Source organism: Arachis stenosperma, chromosome 2 (assembly GCF_014773155.1).
Source record: "Arachis stenosperma cultivar V10309 chromosome 2, arast.V10309.gnm1.PFL2, whole genome shotgun sequence".
In the NCBI taxonomy this organism is placed as follows: Eukaryota; Viridiplantae; Streptophyta; class Magnoliopsida; order Fabales; family Fabaceae; genus Arachis; species Arachis stenosperma.
In genome coordinates, this window is record NC_080378.1 from 31,236,062 (window position 1) to 31,258,671 (window position 22,610).

The 22,610-nt window shown below is 38.6% G+C and overlaps 1 non-coding gene across 1 annotated transcript; it reads left to right on the plus strand.

Moving 5' to 3' along the window:
• The first annotated feature begins 1,939 nt into the window (after positions 1-1,939).
• LOC130964347 (small nucleolar RNA R71) lies at positions 1,940-2,043 on the plus strand. Its single transcript, XR_009080444.1, has one exon. It is a non-coding gene; the product is annotated as a small nucleolar RNA R71 (small nucleolar RNA).
• Positions 2,044-22,610: the final 20,567 nt, after the last annotated feature.

The following is a 22,610-nucleotide window of genomic DNA, read 5'->3' on the forward strand; positions in this document are numbered from 1 at the left end:
TCTGGCGTTAAACGCCCAGAATGGTGCCAGACTGGGCGTTTAACGCCCATTCTGCTACTCTTACTGGCGTTTAAACGCCAGTAAGTTCCTCCTCTAGGGTGTGCTATTTTTAATGCTATTTTTTTAATTTGTTTTTATTTTTGCAGTTATTTTTGTGACTCCAGATGATCATCAACCTAAAGAAAACATAAAATAACATAGATAAATAAAAATTGGGTCGTCTCCCAACAAGCACTTCTTTAATGTCAATAGCTTGACAGTGGGCTCTCATGGAGCCTCACAGATATTCAGAGCATGGTTGGGGCCTCTCAACACCAAACTTAGAGTTTGGTTGTGACTTTCCAACACCAAACTTAGGGTTTGAATGTGGGGGCTTTGTTTGACTCTGTATTGAGAGAAACTTTTCATGCTTCCTCTTCATGTATACAGATGGAGAACCTTTAGTCTTGAATACAAGGTAGTCCTCATTCAATTGAAGGACCAACTCTCCTCTGTCAACATCAATCACAGCTTTTGCTGTGGCTAGGAAAGGTCTGCCAAGGATGATGGATTCATCCTCATCTTTCCCAGTGTCTAGGATTATGAAATCAGCAGGGATGTAAAGGCCTTCAACCTTCACTAGCACGTCCTCTACTAGTCCATAAGCCTTTTTCAATGATTTGTCTGCCATCTCTAGTGAGATTCTTGTAGCTTGAACCTCAAAGATTCCCAGTTTCTTCATGACAGAGAGTGGCATGAGGTTTATGCCTAATCCCAGGTCACACAGAGCCTTCTCAAAGGTCTTGATGCCTATGGTACAAGGTATTAAAAATTTACCAGGATCCTGTTTCTTTTGAGGTAAAGTTTGCTGAACCCAGGTATTCAGTTCATTAATGAGCAATGGAGGTTCATCCTCCCAAGTCTCATTACCAAATAGCTTGGCATTTAGTTTCATGATTGCTCCTAAATATTGGGCAACTTGCCCTTCAACAATGTCTTCATCCTCTTCAGAAGATGAATAGTCATCAGAGCTCATGAATGGTAAAAGGAAGGTCAAAGGAATCTCTAAGGTCTCTATGTGAGCCTCAGATTCCTTTGGTTCTTCAAATGGGAACTCCTTTTTGTCCAGAGGACGTCCCATGAGGTCTTCTTCACTGGGATTCACGTCCTCCTCCAACTCTCTAGGTTCGACCACACCAAGTAAGGTTATGGCCTTGCACTCTTTTTTTGGATTCTCTTCTGTATTGCTTGGGAGAGTATTAGGAGGAGTTTTAGTGACTCTTTTACTCAGCTGGCCCACTTATGCCTCCAAATTTCTAATGGAGGACCTTGTTTCATTCATGAAACTTAGAGTGGCCTTAGATAGATCAGAGACTATGTTTGCTAAGCTAGAAGGGCTCTGCTCAGAATTCTCTGTCTGTTGCTGAGAGGGTGATGGAAAAGGCTTGCTATTACTAAACATGTTTCTACCACCACTATTATTGTTAAATCCTTGTTGATCCTTCCATGATAAATTTGGATGATTCCTCCATGAAAGATTATAGGTGTTTCCGTAGGCTTCACCCATGTAAGTCACCTCTGCCATTGCAGGGTTCTCAGGATCAGAAGCTTCTTCTTCAGAAGATGCTTCTTTAGTACTGTTGGATGCATTTTGCAAACCATTCAGACTCTGAGAAATCATATTGACTTGCTGAGTCAACATTTTGTTCTGAGCCAATATGGCATTCATAGCATCAATTTCAAGAACTTCCTTCCTCTGAGGTGTCCCATTACTCACAGGATTCTTCTCAGAGGTATACATGAACTGATTATTTGCAACAATTTTAATGAGTTCCTGAGCTTCTGCAGGCATTTTCTTCAGGTGAATGGATCTACCTGCAGAATGGTCCAATGACATCTTAGATTAGACAATTCAGACAGACCATCATAGAGTATATCCAGGATGGTCCATTCTGAGAGCATGTCAGAAGGACATTTTTTGGTTAGTTACTTGTATCTTTCCCAAGCTTCATAGAGGGATTCACCTTCTTTCTACCTGAAGGTCTAAACATCCACTCTAAGCTTGCTTAGCTTTTGAGGAGGAAAGAATTTGGCTAAGAAAGCCATGACCAGCTTATCCCAAGAGTTCAGCCTATCTCTAGGTTGAGAGTCCAACCATATTCTAGCTTTGTCTCTTACAGCAAAAGGGAAAAGCTTAAGCTTGTAGACCTCGGGATCAACTCCATTGGTCTTAACAGTATCACAGATCTGCAAGAATTCAGTTAAGAACTGAAAAGGATTTTCTGATGGAAGTCCATGAAACTTGCAATTCTGTTGCATCAGAGAAACTAATTGAGGTTTTAGCTCAAAGTTGTTTGCTCCAATGGCAGGGATTGAGATGCTTCTTCCATGGAAGTTGGAATTTGGTGCAGTGAAGTCACCAAGCATCTTCCTTGCATTGTTGTTGGGTTCGGCCATTACTTCTTTTTCGAGACTCTCTGTAAGGTTTTCTCTGGATTGTTGTGCTTTAGCTTCTCTTAGCTTCTTCTTCAGAGTCATTTCAGGTTCAGGATCTGCTTCAACAAGAATGTCCTTGTCCTTGCTCCTGCTCATATGAAAAAGAAGAGGACAGAAAAGGAAGAGGAATTCTCTATGTCACAGTATAGAGATTCCTTTATGTGAGTAGAAGAAGAAAAGAATAGAAGAATGAGAAGAGAAAAATTCGAACACAGAGAGGAAGAGAGGGTTTGAATTTAAGATGAAGAGAAGTGTTAGTAAATGAATAAATAAATAGAAAGAGATGAGAAAGAGTTTTCGAAAATTAACTAAAAGAAAAGTAGTTAGGTGGTTTTGAAAAAGATAAGAAATAGTAAAACAAACAAAAAGTCAATTAGTTAATTGAAAAAGATTTGAAAATCAATTTTGAAAAGATAAGAAGTAGAAAAGATTTTTGAAATTTTTTTTTAAAAGGATATGATTGAAAAAGATTTGATTGAAAAAGATATGATTTGAAAAAGATATGGTTAAAAAGATATGATTGAAATTTATTTTAAAAAAGATTTGAAAAAGAAATTTAGAAAGATTTGATTTTGAAAATTAAAGTTAATGACTTGACTAACAAGAAACTAAAAGATATGATTCTAAAATTCAAATATTGAATCTTTCTTAACAAGAAAGTAACAAACTTGAAAATTTTGAATCAATCACATTAATTGTTAGTAAAGTCTTTCGAAAATTTGAAATGAATTTAAGAAAAAGATTTTGAAAATCAATTTTAAAATTTTCGAAAATATTAAAGAGAAAAATGAAAAAGTTTTGAAAAGATAAGATTTTTAAAATTGAAATCTTGACTTGACTAATAAGAAACAACTTATTTTAAAAATTTTTGACTAAGTCAACCCAAAGATTTCAAAATTTATGAGAGAAATAAGGGAAAGATATTTTCTTATTTTCGAATTTTTAATGAGGAGAGAGAAAAACACAAAAATGACTAAACACATAAAAATTTTGGATTAAAACAAATGATGCATGCAATAACACTATGAATGTCAAGATGAACACCAAGAATACTTTGAAGATCATGATGAACATCAAGAACTTATTTTTGAAAAATTTTCAAGAAAAGAAAAAACATGCAAGACACCAAACTTAGAAATTTTCAATACTTAGATACCAGCAAGCTAAAAATGCATATGAAAAAGAACAAAAGACTCACAACATGAAAATGCAAATATTAAACAAAGAAAATCATCAAGAACAACTTGAAGATCATGAAGAACACATGCATGAATTTTTGAAAAATGCAATGATTATTAAAAACATGTAAATGACACCAAACTTACAAATTGACTCTAGACTCAAACAAGAAACACAAAATATTTTTGATTTTATGATTTTATAATTTTTTTTGTATTTTTTTAAAAAATTATTATGGAAAAAAGAAAATAAGGAATTCAAAATTCTTAATGGGAATTCCAGGAATCATGCAATGTTAGTCTAAAGCTCCGGTCCAGGAATTAGACATGGCTTATTAGCCAGCCAAGCTTTAAATAAAAGCTTCGGTCCAAAACACTAGACATGGCCAATGGCCAGCCAAGCTTTAGCAAAACATTGTATGCAATAGCTATGTGTGTAACTACCAAACTGATGGAAAACAACTAACACGCTTTTTCATTGATAAGTGGAAGCTTCAGTCCAACAGAATTAGACATGGCTTCTGATGAGCGGATATTTTATACGCTTTTTGGAGGTAATTTCATGTAGATTTTAGCATGTTTTAATTAGTTTTTAGTTAAAAATTATTAGTTTTTAGGCAAAAATCATATTTCTGGACTTTACTATGAGTGTGTGTAACTTTCTGTGATTTCAGGTATTTTCTGGCTGAAATTGAGGAAGCTGAGCAAAAATCTGACTTAGGCTGAAAAAGGACTGCTGATGCTGTTGGATCCTGACCTCCCTGCACTCGAAATGGATTTTTTGGAGCTACAGGAGTCCAATTGGCGCGCTCTCAACGGCGTTGGAAAGTAGACATCCAGGGCTTTCCAGCAATATATAATAGTCCATACTTTGCGCGAGAATAGATGACGTAACTTGGCGTTGAACGCCAAGTACATGTTGCTGTCTGGAGTTAAACGCCAGAAAAACGTCATGATCCGGAGTTGAACGCCCAAAACACGTCATAACTTGGAGTTTAACTCCAAGAAAGGCCTTTACTCGTGGATAGCTTTAGTCTCAGCCCCAGCACACACCAAGTGGGCCCCAGAAGTGGATTTCTACACCAATTATCTTAGCTTACTCATTTTCTGTAAACCTAGGTTACTAGTTTACTATTTAAACAACTTTTAGAGAATTATTTTGTACCTCATGACACTTTCAAATCTGAATTACATACCTTGTGACGGCATGAGTCTCTAAACTCCATTGTTGGGGGTGAGGAGCTCTGTAGCGTCTCGATGATTTAATACAATTCCTTTGTTTTCCATTCAAACACGCTTGTTCTTATCTAAGATGTTTATTCGCGCTTAATTGTGAAGAAGGTGATGATCCGTGACACTCATCACCTTCCTCAATCCATGAACGTGTGCCTGACAACCACCTCCGTTCTACATCAGATTGAATGAATATCTCTTAGATTCCTTAATCAGAATATTCGTGGTATAAGCCGGATTGATGGCGGCATTCATGAGAATCCGGAAAGTCTAAACCTTGTCTGTGGTATTCCGAGTAGGATTCTGGGATTGAATGACTGTGACGTGCTTCAAACTCCTGAGGGCTGGGCGTTAGTGACAGACGCAAAAGAATCAATGGATTCTATTCCAACCTGATTGAGAACCGACAGATGATTAGCCGTGCTGTGACAGAGCATAGGAACGTTTTCACTGAGAGGATGGGAAGTAGCCATTGACAACGGTGACACCCTACATAGAGCTTGCCATGGAAGGAGCCTTGCGTGTGTTGAAGGATTTCAAGGAAGAGTTGAAGTCAAAGGACAAAGCATCTCCAAAACTCCAACATGTTTCTCATTACTGCACAACAAGTAACACTGTTATTCTCTTTTATTTTTATAATCAAATTTGGTAATTTCACTTTTAATCATATTGGCTTCCTGACTAAGATTAATAAAATAAACATTGATTGCTTCAAGCCAATAATCTCCGTGGGATCGACCCTTACTCACGTAAGGTATTACTTGGACGACCCAGTGCACTTGCTGGTTAGTTGTGCGAATCACAAATTCGTGCACCAAGTTTTTGGCGCCGTTGCCGGGGATTATTGAGTTTGAACAATTGAAGGCTTATTTTATTTCTTAGATTAGGAATAATTTATTTTTGTTGTTACAGAGTCATTAAATTTTGATAGGATAGTTTCTTTTCAAAAATTTCTGTTCAAAAATATTATTTTTCTTAATTAATTGTTAATTTTTCGTGAGTTTAGTGTCTTATTCTAAGTTTGGTGTTAATTGCATATTTTATATTTTCTTTAAAAATTTTCGTGTTAGTGTTCTTGGTTCTTCCTTGATCTTCAAGTTGTTCTTGTTCATTTTTCTTGATTGATCTCATGTTTTTCTTGTTTTGTGTTTTTTCTTGGTTTTCTTGTGCTTTTTCAAAACATTAACTTTCAAAAATTATACTTTTATCCATAAAAATAACACATCTTTAAAATACATTACATTTTTAGCTCAGTTGGTTATAGCGGGGATTTATGTTCTTAACAATTGGGCACTTTCTTTTTAAAAATCCTTTTTCAAAAATAATTTTTCTTGATTTAATCTTGTGTCAAACTCTAAGTTTGGTGTTTTCTTGTTGATCTTTCTTTAATTTTCAAAAATTTGTCTTGGTTTTCTAAAAAATTTTAAGTTTGGTGTTCTTTCTTTTGTTCTTGGTGTTCTTGTGAAACTTCAAGGTGTTCTTGAGTTTTTCTTGTGTCTTGATCTTAAAATTTTTAAGTTTGGTGTTCCTTGGTGTTTTCCCTCCAAAAATTTTCGAAAATAAGGAGCACTAAATCTAAAAATTTTAAGTCTTGTGTCTTTTGTGTGTTCTTCTCTTTCATCATAAAATTCAAAATTCAAAAAAAAATATTTATTTTCTAACCAATTTTAAAACTACATTTTCGAAATTTTTAATATAAAATCCAAATTTCAATTTCAAATTTTCGAAAAATTTTCACAAAGTATTTTCTAAATATTTTTCATATATTCCATTTTTATTTATTCCACTATTATAAAATAAATAATATCAACATACATATCATCACTCTTGTATTCCATTATGGAAGTAAGTATGAATGGACAAGACAAGAGGACTCTGGGGTCATATGCTAACCCCACTACTGCTTCATATGGGAGTAGTATCTGTATACCCTCCATTGGAGTTAGTAGCTTTGAGTTGAATCCTCAGCTCATTATCATGGTGCAGCAAAACTGTCAGTATTCTGGTCTTCCACATGAAGAACCTACAGAGTTTCTGGCACAATTCTTGCAATTTGCTGACACAGTACATGATAAGGAAGTGGATCAGGATGTCTACAGATTACTACTGTTTCCATTTGCTGTAAAAGATCAAGCTAAGAGGTGGTTAAATAACCAGCCTAAGAACAGCATAAAAACATGGAAGCAGCTGTCAGAAAAATTCCTGAATCACTATTTCCCTCCAAAACGGATGACACAGCTAAGGCTAAGCATCCAAGGTTTCAAACAAGGAGATAATGAATCTCTTTATGATGCCTGGGAGAGATACAGAGAGATGCTAAGAAAATGTCCCTCTGAAATGTTTTCACAATGGGTGCAATTAGACATCTTCTACTATGGGCTTACAGAAAAAGCTCAGATTTCTCTAGACCACTCAGCTGGTGGATCTATACACATGAGAAAAACAATTGAAGAGGCTCAAGAGCTTATTGATACAGTTGCCAGAAATCAACATTTATATCTAAGCAGTGAATCTTCCATGAAAGAAGAAGCTAAAACAGTAACTGCTGAACTCAGTCCGGTGGATCAGGCTAATGAATTTAATCAGCAATTAGACTTTCTAACTCAACAGCTAGCCGAATTCAAGGAAATATTACAGGAAACAAGAATGGCCAACAGGAACATGGAAGTACAATTAAAGCAGACAGAAAAGCAACTGTCAAAACAAATAACAGAAGAATGCCAAGCAGTTCAATTAAGAAGTGGGAAAACATTAAATACCTCACTTCAAAGCAGCAGGAAACCAAGAAATGAACAGGTGGATACTCAAAATCCCTCTGAGGACAATCAGAGCCCAGAGAGGAATAAAGCCGGCGCTGAACGCCCAGACCATGCTCATTCCTGGCGTTCAACGCTAGAAACAAGCATGAATCCGGCGTTGAACGCCCAAAGGGAGCATGGTTCTGGCGTTCAAACGCCAGTAACAAACAAGGAAGTGGCGTCTAACGCCACTCCAGCTCCCACCACTGGCATTCAAATGCCAGTAGGGAATCAGTCGCATACAAGTGCTGATAACAATCCTTCTAGAAAGGCTGCCCAACCCACTTCTGTAGGTAACAAACCTGCAACAACTAAGGTTGAGGAATACAAAGCCAAAATGCCTTATCCTCAAAAACTCCGCCAAGCGGAACAGGATAAGCAATTTGCCCGCTTTGCAGACTATCTCAGGACTCTTGAAATAAAGATTCCGTTTGCAGAAGCACTTGAGCAAATACCCTCTTATGCTAAGTTCATGAAAGAGATCTTAAGTCATAAGAAGGATTGGAGGGAAACTGAAAAAGTTTACCTCACTGAAGAATGCAGTGCAGTCATTCTGAAAAGCTTACCTGAGAAGCTTAAAGATCCTGGGAGCTTTATGATACCATGCACATTAGAGGGCACTTGCACCAAGCAAGCTTTATGTGATCTTGGGGCAAGTATCAACCTAATACCTGCATCTACTATCAGAAAGCTTGGTTTAACTGAAGAAATCAACCAACCAGGATATGTCTTCAACTTGCTGATGGCTCCATTAAATACCCATCAGGTGTGATTGAGGACATGATTGTCAAGGTTGGGCCATTTGCCTTCCCTACTGACTTTGTGGTGCTGGAAATGGAGGAGCACAAGAGTGCAACTCTCATTCTAGGAAGACCTTTCCTAGCAACTGGCCGAACCCTCATTGAGGTCCAAAAAGGGGAAGTAACCTTGAGAGTCAATGAGGAGGAGTTCAAGTTGAATGTTGTCAAAGCCATGCAACATCCAGACACCCCAAATGACTGCATGAGTGTTGATATTATTGACTCTCTGGTAAGAGAGGTCAATATGGCTGAGAGTATCGAATCAGAGCTAGAGGACATCTTTAAAGACGTTCAGCCTGATCTGGAGGAGTCAGAGAAAATAGTAGAACCTCTGAAAATCCCTCAGGAAGAGGAGAAACCTCCTAAACCCGAGATCAAACCATTACCACCTTCCCTAAAATATGCATTCTTGGGAGAAAGTGATACCTTTCCTGTAATCATAAGCTCTACCTTAGAGCCACAGGAAGAGGAAGCACTAATTCAAGTGCTAAGGACACACAAGACAGCTCTTGGGTGGTCCATCAGTGATCTTAAAGGCATTAGCCCAGCTAGATGCATGCACAAGATCTTGCTGGAAGGTGACGCCAAGCCAGTGGTTCAACCACAAAGGCGGCTGAACCCAGCTATGAAGGAAGTAGTGCAGAAAGAGGTCACTAAATTACTAGAAGCTGGGATCATTTACCCTATTTCTGACAGCCCCTGGGTGAGCCCTGTCCAAGTCGTCCCTAAGAAAGGTGGCATGACAGTGGTTCATAATGAAAAAAATGAACTGGTTCCTACAAGAACAGTTACTGGGTGGCGTATGTGTATTGATTACAGAAGGCTCAATACAGCCACCAGAAAGGATCATTTTCCTTTACCATTCATAGACCAGATGCTAGAAAGACTAGCAGGTCATGAATACTACTACTTCCTGGATGGATATTCAGGTTATAATCAAATTGCAGTAGATCCCCAGGATCAGGAGAAAACAGCATTCACCTGCCCATCCGGAGTATTTGCATACAGAAGGATGCCATTTGGCCTGTGCAATGCACCTGCAACTTTTCAGAGGTGCATGCTCTCAATTTTCTCTGATATGGTGGAAAAATTCCTGGAAGTCTTCATGGATGACTTTTCAGTATTTGGAGACTCATTCAGCTCCTGCCTTAACCATTTAGCACTTGTTCTGAAAAGATGCCAAGAGACTAACCTGGTTTTAAACTGGGAAAAATGTCACTTTATGGTGACTGAAGGAATTGTCCTTGGGCACAAAATTTCGAACAAGGGGATAGAGGTGGACCAAGCTAAGGTAGAAGTAATTGAAAAATTGCCACCACCTGCTAATGTTAAGGCAATCAGAAGCTTTCTGGGGCATGCAGGATTCTATAGGAGGTTTATAAAGGATTTTTCAAAAATCGCAAAACCTCTGAGCAACCTGCTAGCTGCTGACACGCCATTTATCTTTGATAAAGAGTGTCTGCAGGCATTTGAGACTCTGAAAGCTAAATTGGTTACAGCACCAATAATCTCTGCACCAGACTGGACTTTACCATTTGAGTTGATGTGTGATGCCAGTGACCAGGCCATTGGTGCGGTGTTGGGACAAAGGCATGACAAGCTTCTGCACGTCATTTATTATGCTAGCCGTGTTCTAAATGACACACAGAAGAACTACACAACCACAGAAAAAGAGCTACTTGCAGTGGTTTACGCCATTGACAAATTCAGATCCTATTTAGTAGGATCAAAAGTGATTGTGTACACTGATCATGCTGCTTTTAAATATCTACTCACAAAGCAGGATTCAAAACCCAGACTCATCAGATGGGTGTTGCTTCTGCAAGAGTTGATATAGAAATAAGAGACAGAAAAGGGACAGAGAATCAAGTGGCATATCACCTGTCCCGAATAGAACCAGTGGAAGGGGCATCCCTCCTCTCACTGAGATCTCTGAAACCTTTCCGGATGAGCAACTGTTTGCCATCCAGGAAGTGCCATGGTTTGCAGACATTGCAAACTACAAGGCAGTGAGATTCATACCCAAAGAGTACAGCAGGGTGCAATCAAAGAAATAATCACAGATGCAAAGTACTATCTTTGGGATGAACCATATCTCTTCAAGAGATGTGCAGACGGAGTAATCCGTAGATGTGTGCCTAAGGAAGAAGCGCAAAAGATTTTATGGCACTGCCATGGATCACAGTATGGAGGACATTTTGGAAGTGAGCGAACAGCCACAAGGGTCCTCCAAAGTGGCTTCTACTGGCCCACTCTCTATAAAGATTCCCGAGCATTTGTGCTTAATTGTGACAGTTGCCAAAGATCAGGCAACTTACCTCACAGTTATGCCATGCCTCAACAAGGAATCTTGGAGATTGAGTTGTTGATGTATGGGGTATTGACTTCATGGGACCTTTCCCACCATCATACTCAAACACATATTCTGGTGGCAGTGGATTATGTATCCAAATGGGTGGAGGCTATAGCAACACCCCTAATGACACTAAAACAGTGTTAAAATTCCTCCAAAAACACATTTTCAGAGATTTGGTATCCCTAGGGTATTAATCAGTGATGGGGGCACTCATTTCTGCAATAACAGCTTTACTCTGCTCTGGTGCGTTATGGAGTTAGCCACAGGGTAGCTACTCCATATCACCCACAGACTAATGGGCAAGCTGAAGTCTCAAATAGAGAACTTAAAAGAATCCTGGAACGGACTGTAATTAACCGTAGAAGGGATTGGGCAAGAAGCTTGGATGATGCTCTGTGGGCATACAGAACAGCATTCAAGACCCCTATAGGGACCTCACCATACCAGCTTGTGTATGGAAAGGCATGTCACTTGCCAGTGGAGCTGGAACACAAAGCCTATTGGGCAACCAGATTCCTAAACCTTGATGCCAAGTTAGCCGGAGAAAAACGATTGCTCCAGTTAAATGAGCTAGAGGAATTTAGACTCAATGCTTTCGAAAATGCAAAGATTTACAAAGAGAAAGCGAAAAGATGGCATGATAAGAAATTGTCATCCAGAGTCTTTGAGCCGGGGCAGAAAGTTCTGTTATTTAATTCTAGGCTCAAATTATTCCCCGGGAAATTAAAATCCCGGTGGAGAGGTCCATATGTCATTACAAACGTATCACCATATGGATACATAGAGCTTCAGGATAATGACTCTAACAAAAAGTTCATTGTAATGGACAAAGAGTCAAACATTATCTTGAAGGCAATTTTGAGCAAGAATGCTCAAAACTGAGACTTGATTAAAACTCAGTAATAGTCCAGCTAACGACATTAAAGAAGCGCTTGCTGGGAGGCAACCCAGCCAATCACAAAATTTAATTTTATTCGTATTTAATTGATTTTTACAGGTATATGTCAAGGTATCTTCAAGGTAAAATAGCAATTAGTTGGATTCACAGAGTTATAAGGGAAATTGGAAGCTCACTGGCGTGAAAAGCCAGTAAGAAACATTTTGGGCGTTGAACGCCCAAAAGAAGCACCCACTGGGCGTTCAACGCTAGTAAGGTAGCCTTCTGGGCGTTAAACGCCAGAAAGGAGCATCTTCTGGGCGTTAAACGCCAGAAAGAAGCACCTTCTGGGCGTTTAACGCCAGATTGACAGCATCCTGGGCGTTTAGAAAAATGCCCAGTAACAAAGGACTTCCTGGCGTTCAACGCCAGAAAGATGCATCAGCTGGGCGTTGAACGCCCAGGAGAAGCAACATTTGGGCGTTAAACGCCCAAACCATGCAGCAGTTGGGCGTTTAACGCCAGGATGGTGGGAGGAGGTAAAATTCGTTTTTCTTCACAATTTTTCTAATTTTTTATGTTTCAATTCATGATTTCTTGCATAAACATGTTTCAAAATATCATCCTTCAATTCCAAAAATTTTAATCCTAATTTCTAAAAACCCTAATTTCTAAAATCCCTTTTTCAAAAATATCAAATGTATCTTAATTTATAAACACAAATCTTTTTCCAATCCAAATCTTTTTCAAATCTTTTTCAACTCATCATATCTTTTGGATTTCGAAATTGCCTCTCCTTCTATTCCTCTTCTATCCTTTATTTTGCTTGAGGACAAGCAAACCTCTAAGTTTGGTGTGATTTGCCATGATCACTGAGCTAAAACTCATCAAGATCATGGCACCTAAGGGAACATGAAGAGCAAGGATGTGAACTTAAGGGAGCTAAAGCGTCAGAAATTAATTCTTGAAGGCACCCCACAGACTAGAGGAACATCCACTTCCCAAAATACAGGTTGTTAAGTTCTAATTCTAGCTTTAACTCTGTGATAGTATTATTATAGGATTTTACCTTAGAAGTTATATATAGTAGTAGTAATTAGTATATCTATTTTGATTTTATTTCCGATTAAGCTATAATTTATTTTTCTCATCATCATCAGGCATGAATAAAGTAGTAGATTTTTTAGAATAAAGAAGTAATCTATATTTTTCGAGTTCTTAATAATAAAAATTATAATTAATTACATGTGGTGGCAATACTTTTTGTTTTCTGAATGAATGCTTGAACAGTGCATAAATTTTATCTTGAATTTTATGAATATTGGCTCCTAAAAGAATGAGGAACACGAAAAATATTATTGAGGATCTGAAAAATCATGAAATTGATTCTTGAAGCAAGAAAAAGCAGTGAAAAAGAAAGCTTGCAAAAAATAAAAAAAATAAAAAATAAAAAAAAAAAAAAAGAAAGAAAAAAAAAAAGAAGGAGCAGTAGAAAAAGCCAATAGCCCTTAAAACCAAAATGCAAGGGTAAAAAGGATCCAAGGCTTTGAGCATTAATGGATAGGAGGGCCCAAGGAAATAAATCCAGGCCTAAGCGGCTAAATCAAGCTGTCCCTAACCATGTGCTTGTGGCATGCAGGTCCAAGTGAAAAGCTTGAGACTGGGTGGTTAAAGTCGTGATCCAAAGCAAAAGAGTGTGTTTAAGAACTCTGGACACCTCTAATTGGGGACTCTAGCAAAGCTGAGTCACAATCTGAAAAGGTTCACCCAATTATGTGTCTGTGGCATTTATGTATCCGGTGGTAATACTGGAAAACAAAATGCTTAGGGCCACGGCCAAGACTCATAAAGTAGCTGTGTTCAAGAATCAACATACTAGACTAGGAGAATCAATAATACTATCTGAATTCTGAGTTCCTATGGATGCCAATCATTCTGAATTTCAAAGGATAAAGGGAGATGCCAAAACTGTTCAGAAACAAAAAGCTACAAGCCCCGCTCATCTGAATAAGAATCTGAGCTCCATTTAAAACTCTTAGATATTATTACTTCTTAATTCTTTCATCCTATTTATTTATCTTGCTTGGGGACAAGCAACAGTTTAAGTTTGGTGTTGTGATGAGCGGATATTTTATACGCTTTTTGGAGGTAATTTCATGTAGATTTAGCATGTTTTAATTAGTTTTTAGTTAAAAATTATTAGTTTTTAGGCAAAATCATATTTCTGGACTTTACTATGAGTGTGTGTAATTTCTGTGATTTCAGGTATTTTCTGGCTGAAATTGAGGAAGCTGAGCAAAATCTGACTTAGGCTGAAAAAGGACTGCTGATGCTGTTGGATCCTGACCTCCCTGCACTCGAAATGGATTTTTTGGAGCTACAGGAGTCCAATTGGCGCGCTCTCACGGCGTTGGAAAGTAGACATCCAGGGCTTTCCAGAAATATATAATAGTCCATACTTTGCGCGAGAATAGACGACGTAACTTGGCGTTGAACGCCAAGTACATGTTGCTGTCTGGAGTTAAACGCCAGAAAAACGTCATGATCCGGAGTTGAACGCCCAAAACACGTCATAACTTGGAGTTTAACTCCAAGAAAGGCCTTTACTCGTGGATAGCTTTAGTCTCAGCCCCAGCACACACCAAGTGGGCCCCAGAAGTGGATTTCTGCACCAATTATCTTAGCTTACTCATTTTCTGTAAACCTAGGTTACTAGTTTACTATTTAAACAACTTTTAGAGAATTATTTTGTACCTCATGACACTTTCAGATCTGAATTACATACCTTGTGACGGCATGAGTCTCTAAACTCCATTGTTGGGGGTGAGGAGCTCTGTAGCGTCTCGATGATTTAATACAATTCCTTTGTTTTCCATTCAAACACGCTTGTTCTTATCTAAGATGTTTATTCGCGCTTAATTGTGAAGAAGGTGATGATCCGTGACACTCATCACCTTCCTCAATCCATGAACGTGTGCCTGACAACCACCTCCGTTCTACATCAGATTGAATGAATATCTCTTAGATTCCTTAATCAGAATATTCGTGGTATAAGCCGGATTGATGGCGGCATTCATGAGAATCCGGAAAGTCTAAACCTTGTCTGTGGTATTCCGAGTAGGATTCCGGGATTGAATGACTGTGACGTGCTTCAAACTCCTGAGGGCTGGCGTTAGTGACAGACGCAAAGAATCAATGGATTCTATTCCAACCTGATTGAGAACCGACAGATGATTAGCCGTGCTGTGACAGAGCATAGGAACGTTTTCACTGAGAGGATGGGAAGTAGCCATTGACAACGGTGACACCCTACATAGAGCTTGCCATGGAAGGAGCCTTGCGTGTGTTGAAGGATTTCAAGGAAGAGTTGAAGTCAAAGGACAAAGCATCTCCAAAACTCCAACATGTTTCTCATTACTGCACAACAAGTAACACTGTTATTCTCTTTTATTTTTATAATCAAATTTGGTAATTTCACTTTTAATCATATTGGCTTCCTGACTAAGATTAATAAAATAAACATTGATTGCTTCAAGCCAATAATCTCCGTGGGATCGACCCTTACTCACGTAAGGTATTACTTGGACGACCCAGTGCACTTGCTGGTTAGTTGTGCGAATCACAAATTCGTGCACCAAGTTTTTGGCGCCGTTGCCGGGGATTATTGAGTTTGAACAATTGAAGGCTTATTTTATTTCTTAGATTAGGAATAATTTATTTTTGTTGTTACAGAGTCATTAAATTTTGATAGGATAGTTTCTTTTCAAAAATTTCTATTCAAAAATATTATTTTTCTTAATTAATTGTTAATTTTTCGTGAGTTTAGTGTCTTATTCTAAGTTTGGTGTTAATTGCATATTTTATATTTTCTTTAAAAATTTTCGTGTTAGTGTTCTTGGTTCTTCCTTGATCTTCAAGTTGTTCTTGTTCATTTTTCTTGATTGATCTCATGTTTTTCTTGTTTTGTGTTTTTTCTTGGTTTTCTTGTGCTTTTTCAAAACATTAACTTTCAAAAATTATACTTTTATCCATAAAAATAACACATCTTTAAAATACATTACATTTTTAGCTTAGTTGGTTATAGCGGGGATTTATGTTCTTAACAATTGGGCACTTTCTTTTTAAAAATCCTTTTTCAAAAATAATTTTTCTTGATTTAATCTTGTGTCAAACTCTAAGTTTGGTGTTTTCTTGTTGATCTTTCTTTAATTTTCAAAAATTTGTCTTGGTTTTCTAAAAAATTTTAAGTTTGGTGTTCTTTCTTTTGTTCTTGGTGTTCTTGTGAAACTTCAAGGTGTTCTTGAGTTTTCTTGTGTCTTGATCTTAAAATTTTTAAGTTTGGTGTTCCTTGGTGTTTTCCCTCCAAAATTTTCGAAAATAAGGAGCACTAAATCTAAAAATTTTAAGTCTTGTGTCTTTTGTGTGTTCTTCTCTTTCATCATAAAATTCAAAATTCAAAAAAAAAATATTTATTTTCTAACCAATTTTAAAACTACATTTTCGAAATTTTTAATATAAAATCCAAATTTCAATTTCAAATTTTCGAAAAATTTTCACAAAGTATTTTCTAAATATTTTTCATATATTCCATTTTTATTTATTCCACTATTATAAAATAAATAATATCAACATACATATCATCACTCTTGTATTCCATTATGGAAGTAAGTATGAATGGACAAGACAAGAGGACTCTGGGGTCATATGCTAACCCCACTACTGCTTCATATGGGAGTAGTATCTGTATACCCTCCATTGGAGTTAGTAGCTTTGAGTTGAATCCTCAGCTCATTATCATGGTGCAGCAAAACTGTCAGTATTCTGGTCTTCCACATGAAGAACCTACAGAGTTTCTGGCACAATTCTTGCAATTTGCTGACACAGTACATGATAAGGAAGTGGATCAGGATGTCTACAGATTACTACTGTTTCCATTTGCTGTAAAAGATCAAGCTAAGAGGTGGTTAAATAACCAGCCTAAGAACAGCATAAAAACATGGAAGCAGCTGTCAGAAAAATTCCTGAATCACTATTTCCCTCCAAAACGGATGACACAGCTAAGGCTAAGCATCCAAGGTTTCAAACAAGGAGATAATGAATCTCTTTATGATGCCTGGAGAGATACAGAGAGATGCTAAGAAAATGTCCCTCTGAAATGTTTTCACAATGGGTGCAATTAGACATCTTCTACTATGGGCTTACAGAAAAAGCTCAGATTTCTCTAGACCACTCAGCTGGTGGATCTATACACATGAGAAAAACAATTGAAGAGGCTCAAGAGCTTATTGATACAGTTGCCAGAAATCAACATTTATATCTAAGCAGTGAATCTTCCATGAAAGAAGAAGCTAAAACAGTAACTGCTGAACTCAGTCCGGTGGATCAGGCTAATGAATTTAATCAGCAATTAGACTTTCTAACTCAACAGCTAGCCGAATTCAAGGAAATATTACAGGAAACAGAATGGCCAACAGGAACATGGAAGTACAATTAAAGCAGACAGAAAAGCAACTGTCAAAACAAATAACAGAAGAATGCCAAGCAGTTCAATTAAGAAGTGGGAAAACATTAAATACCTCACTTCAAAGCAGCAGGAAACCAAGAAATGAACAGGTGGATACTCAAAATCCCTCTGAGGACAATCAGAGCCCAGAGAGGAATAAAGCCGGCGCTGAACGCCCAGACCATGCTCATTCCTGGCGTTCAACGCTAGAAACAAGCATGAATCCGGCGTTGAACGCCCAAAGGGAGCATGGTTCTGGCGTTCAAACGCCAGTAACAAACAAGGAAGTGGCGTCTAACGCCACTCCAGCTCCCACCACTGGCATTCAAATGCCAGTAGGGAATCAGTCGCATACAAGTGCTGATAACAATCCTTCTAGAAAGGCTGCCCAACCCACTTCTGTAGGTAACAAACCTGCAACAACTAAGGTTGAGGAATACAAAGCCAAAATGCCTTATCCTCAAAAACTCCGCCAAGCGGAACAGGATAAGCAATTTGCCCGCTTTGCAGACTATCTCAGGACTCTTGAAATAAAGATTCCGTTTGCAGAAGCACTTGAGCAAATACCCTCTTATGCTAAGTTCATGAAAGAGATCTTAAGTCATAAGAAGGATTGGAGGGAAACTGAAAAAGTTTACCTCACTGAAGAATGCAGTGCAGTCATTCTGAAAAGCTTACCTGAGAAGCTTAAAGATCCTGGGAGCTTTATGATACCATGCACATTAGAGGGCACTTGCACCAAGCAAGCTTTATGTGATCTTGGGGCAAGTATCAACCTAATACCTGCATCTACTATCAGAAAGCTTGGTTTAACTGAAGAAATCAAACCAACCAGGATATGTCTTCAACTTGCTGATGGCTCCATTAAATACCCATCAGGTGTGATTGAGGACATGATTGTCAAGGTTGGGCCATTTGCCTTCCCTACTGACTTTGTGGTGCTGGAAATGGAGGAGCACAAGAGTGCAACTCTCATTCTAGGAAGACCTTTCCTAGCAACTGGCCGAACCCTCATTGAGGTCCAAAAAGGGGAAGTAACCTTGAGAGTCAATGAGGAGGAGTTCAAGTTGAATGTTGTCAAAGCCATGCAACATCCAGACACCCCAAATGACTGCATGAGTGTTGATATTATTGACTCTCTGGTAAGAGAGGTCAATATGGCTGAGAGTATCGAATCAGAGCTAGAGGACATCTTTAAAGACGTTCAGCCTGATCTGGAGGAGTCAGAGAAAATAGTAGAACCTCTGAAAATCCCTCAGGAAGAGGAGAAACCTCCTAAACCCGAGATCAAACCATTACCACCTTCCCTAAAATATGCATTCTTGGGAGAAAGTGATACCTTTCCTGTAATCATAAGCTCTACCTTAGAGCCACAGGAAGAGGAAGCACTAATTCAAGTGCTAAGGACACACAAGACAGCTCTTGGGTGGTCCATCAGTGATCTTAAAGGCATTAGCCCAGCTAGATGCATGCACAAGATCTTGCTGGAAGGTGACGCCAAGCCAGTGGTTCAACCACAAAGGCGGCTGAACCCAGCTATGAAGGAAGTAGTGCAGAAAGAGGTCACTAAATTACTAGAAGCTGGGATCATTTACCCTATTTCTGACAGCCCCTGGGTGAGCCCTGTCCAAGTCGTCCCTAAGAAAGGTGGCATGACAGTGGTTCATAATGAAAAAATGAACTGGTTCCTACAAGAACAGTTACTGGGTGGCGTATGTGTATTGATTACAGAAGGCTCAATACAGCCACCAGAAAGGATCATTTTCCTTTACCATTCATAGACCAGATGCTAGAAAGACTAGCAGGTCATGAATACTACTACTTCCTGGATGGATATTCAGGTTATAATCAAATTGCAGTAGATCCCCAGGATCAGGAGAAAACAGCATTCACCTGCCCATCCGGAGTATTTGCATACAGAAGGATGCCATTTGGCCTGTGCAATGCACCTGCAACTTTTCAGAGGTGCATGCTCTCAATTTTCTCTGATATGGTGGAAAAATTCCTGGAAGTCTTCATGGATGACTTTTCAGTATTTGGAGACTCATTCAGCTCCTGCCTTAACCATTTAGCACTTGTTCTGAAAAGATGCCAAGAGACTAACCTGGTTTTAAACTGGGAAAAATGTCACTTTATGGTGACTGAAGGAATTGTCCTTGGGCACAAAATTTCGAACAAGGGGATAGAGGTGGACCAAGCTAAGGTAGAAGTAATTGAAAAATTGCCACCACCTGCTAATGTTAAGGCAATCAGAAGCTTTCTGGGGCATGCAGGATTCTATAGGAGGTTTATAAAGGATTTTTCAAAAATCGCAAAACCTCTGAGCAACCTGCTAGCTGCTGACACGCCATTTATCTTTGATAAAGAGTGTCTGCAGGCATTTGAGACTCTGAAAGCTAAATTGGTTACAGCACCAATAATCTCTGCACCAGACTGGACTTTACCATTTGAGTTGATGTGTGATGCCAGTGACCAGGCCATTGGTGCGGTGTTGGGACAAAGGCATGACAAGCTTCTGCACGTCATTTATTATGCTAGCCGTGTTCTAAATGACACACAGAAGAACTACACAACCACAGAAAAAGAGCTACTTGCAGTGGTTTACGCCATTGACAAATTCAGATCCTATTTAGTAGGATCAAAAGTGATTGTGTACACTGATCATGCTGCTTTTAAATATCTACTCACAAAGCAGGATTCAAAACCCAGACTCATCAGATGGGTGTTGCTTCTGCAAGAGTTTGATATAGAAATAAGAGACAGAAAAGGGACAGAGAATCAAGTGGCATATCACCTGTCCCGAATAGAACCAGTGGAAGGGGCATCCCTCCCTCTCACTGAGATCTCTGAAACCTTTCCGGATGAGCAACTGTTTGCCATCCAGGAAGTGCCATGGTTTGCAGACATTGCAAACTACAAGGCAGTGAGATTCATACCCAAAGAGTACAGCAGGGTGCAATCAAAGAAATTAATCACAGATGCAAAGTACTATCTTTGGGATGAACCATATCTCTTCAAGAGATGTGCAGACGGAGTAATCCGTAGATGTGTGCCTAAGGAAGAAGCGCAAAAGATTTTATGGCACTGCCATGGATCACAGTATGGAGGACATTTTGGAAGTGAGCGAACAGCCACAAGGGTCCTCCAAAGTGGCTTCTACTGGCCCACTCTCTATAAAGATTCCCGAGCATTTGTGCTTAATTGTGACAGTTGCCAAAGATCAGGCAACTTACCTCACAGTTATGCCATGCCTCAACAAGGAATCTTGGAGATTGAGTTGTTTGATGTATGGGGTATTGACTTCATGGGACCTTTCCCACCATCATACTCAAACACTTATATTCTGGTGGCAGTGGATTATGTATCCAAATGGGTGGAGGCTATAGCAACACCCACTAATGACACTAAAACAGTGTTAAAATTCCTCCAAAAACACATTTTCAGCAGATTTGGTATCCCTAGGGTATTAATCAGTGATGGGGGCACTCATTTCTGCAATAAACAGCTTTACTCTGCTCTGGTGCGTTATGGAGTTAGCCACAGGGTAGCTACTCCATATCACCCACAGACTAATGGGCAAGCTGAAGTCTCAAATAGAGAACTTAAAAGAATCCTGGAACGGACTGTAATTAACCGTAGAAGGGATTGGGCAAGAAGCTTGGATGATGCTCTGTGGGCATACAGAACAGCATTCAAGACCCCTATAGGGACCTCACCATACCAGCTTGTGTATGGAAAGGCATGTCACTTGCCAGTGGAGCTGGAACACAAAGCCTATTGGGCAACCAGATTCCTAAACCTTGATGCCAAGTTAGCCGGAGAAAAACGATTGCTCCAGTTAAATGAGCTAGAGGAATTTAGACTCAATGCTTTCGAAAATGCAAAGATTTACAAAGAGAAAGCGAAAAGATGGCATGATAAGAAATTGTCATCCAGAGTCTTTGAGCCGGGGCAGAAAGTTCTGTTATTTAATTCTAGGCTCAAATTATTCCCCGGGAAATTAAAATCCCGGTGGAGAGGTCCATATGTCATTACAAACGTATCACCATATGGATACATAGAGCTTCAGGATAATGACTCTAACAAAAAGTTCATTGTTAATGGACAAAGAGTCAAACATTATCTTGAAGGCAATTTTGAGCAAGAATGCTCAAAACTGAGACTTGATTAAAACTCAGTAATAGTCCAGCTAACGACATTAAAGAAGCGCTTGCTGGGAGGCAACCCAGCCAATCACAAAATTTAATTTTATTCGTATTTAATTGATTTTTACAGGTATATGTCAAGGTATCTTCAAGGTAAAATAGCAATTAGTTGGATTCACAGAGTTATAAGGGAAATTGGAAGCTCACTGGCGTGAAAAAGCCAGTAAGAAACATTTTGGGCGTTGAACGCCCAAAAGAAGCACCCACTGGGCGTTCAACGCTAGTAAGGGTAGCCTTCTGGGCGTTAAACGCCAGAAAGGAGCATCTTCTGGGCGTTAAACGCCAGAAAGAAGCACCTTCTGGGCGTTTAACGCCAGATTGACAGCATCCTGGGCGTTTAGAAAAATGCCCAGTAACAAAGGACTTCCTGGCGTTCAACGCCAGAAAGATGCATCAGCTGGGCGTTGAACGCCCAGGAGAAGCAACATTTGGGCGTTAAACGCCCAAACCATGCAGCAGTTGGGCGTTTAACGCCAGGATGGTGGGGAGGAGGTAAAATTCGTTTTTCTTCACAATTTTTCTAATTTTTATGTTTCAATTCATGATTTCTTGCATAAACATGTTTCAAAATATCATCCTTCAATTCCAAAAATTTTAATCCTAATTTCTAAAAACCCTAATTTCTAAAATCCCTTTTTCAAAAATATCAAATGTATCTTAATTTATAAACACAAATCTTTTTCCAATCCAAATCTTTTTCAAATCTTTTTCAACTCATCATATCTTTTGGATTTCGAAATTGCCTCTCCTTCTATTCCTCTTCTATCCTTTATTTTGCTTGAGGACAAGCAAACCTCTAAGTTTGGTGTGATTTGCCATGATCACTGAGCTAAAACTCATCAAGATCATGGCACCTAAGGGAACATGAAGAGCAAGGATGTGAACTTAAGGGAGCTAAAGCGTCAGAAATTAATTCTTGAAGGCACCCCACAGACTAGAGGAACATCCACTTCCCAAAATACAGGTTGTTAAGTTCTAATTCTAGCTTTAACTCTGTGATAGTATTATTATAGGATTTTACCTTAGAAGTTATATATAGTAGTAGTAATTAGTATATCTATTTTGATTTTATTTCCGATTAAGCTATAATTTATTTTTCTCATCATCATCAGGCATGAATAAAGTAGTAGATTTTTAGAATAAAGAAGTAATCTATATTTTTCGAGTTCTTAATAATAAAAATTA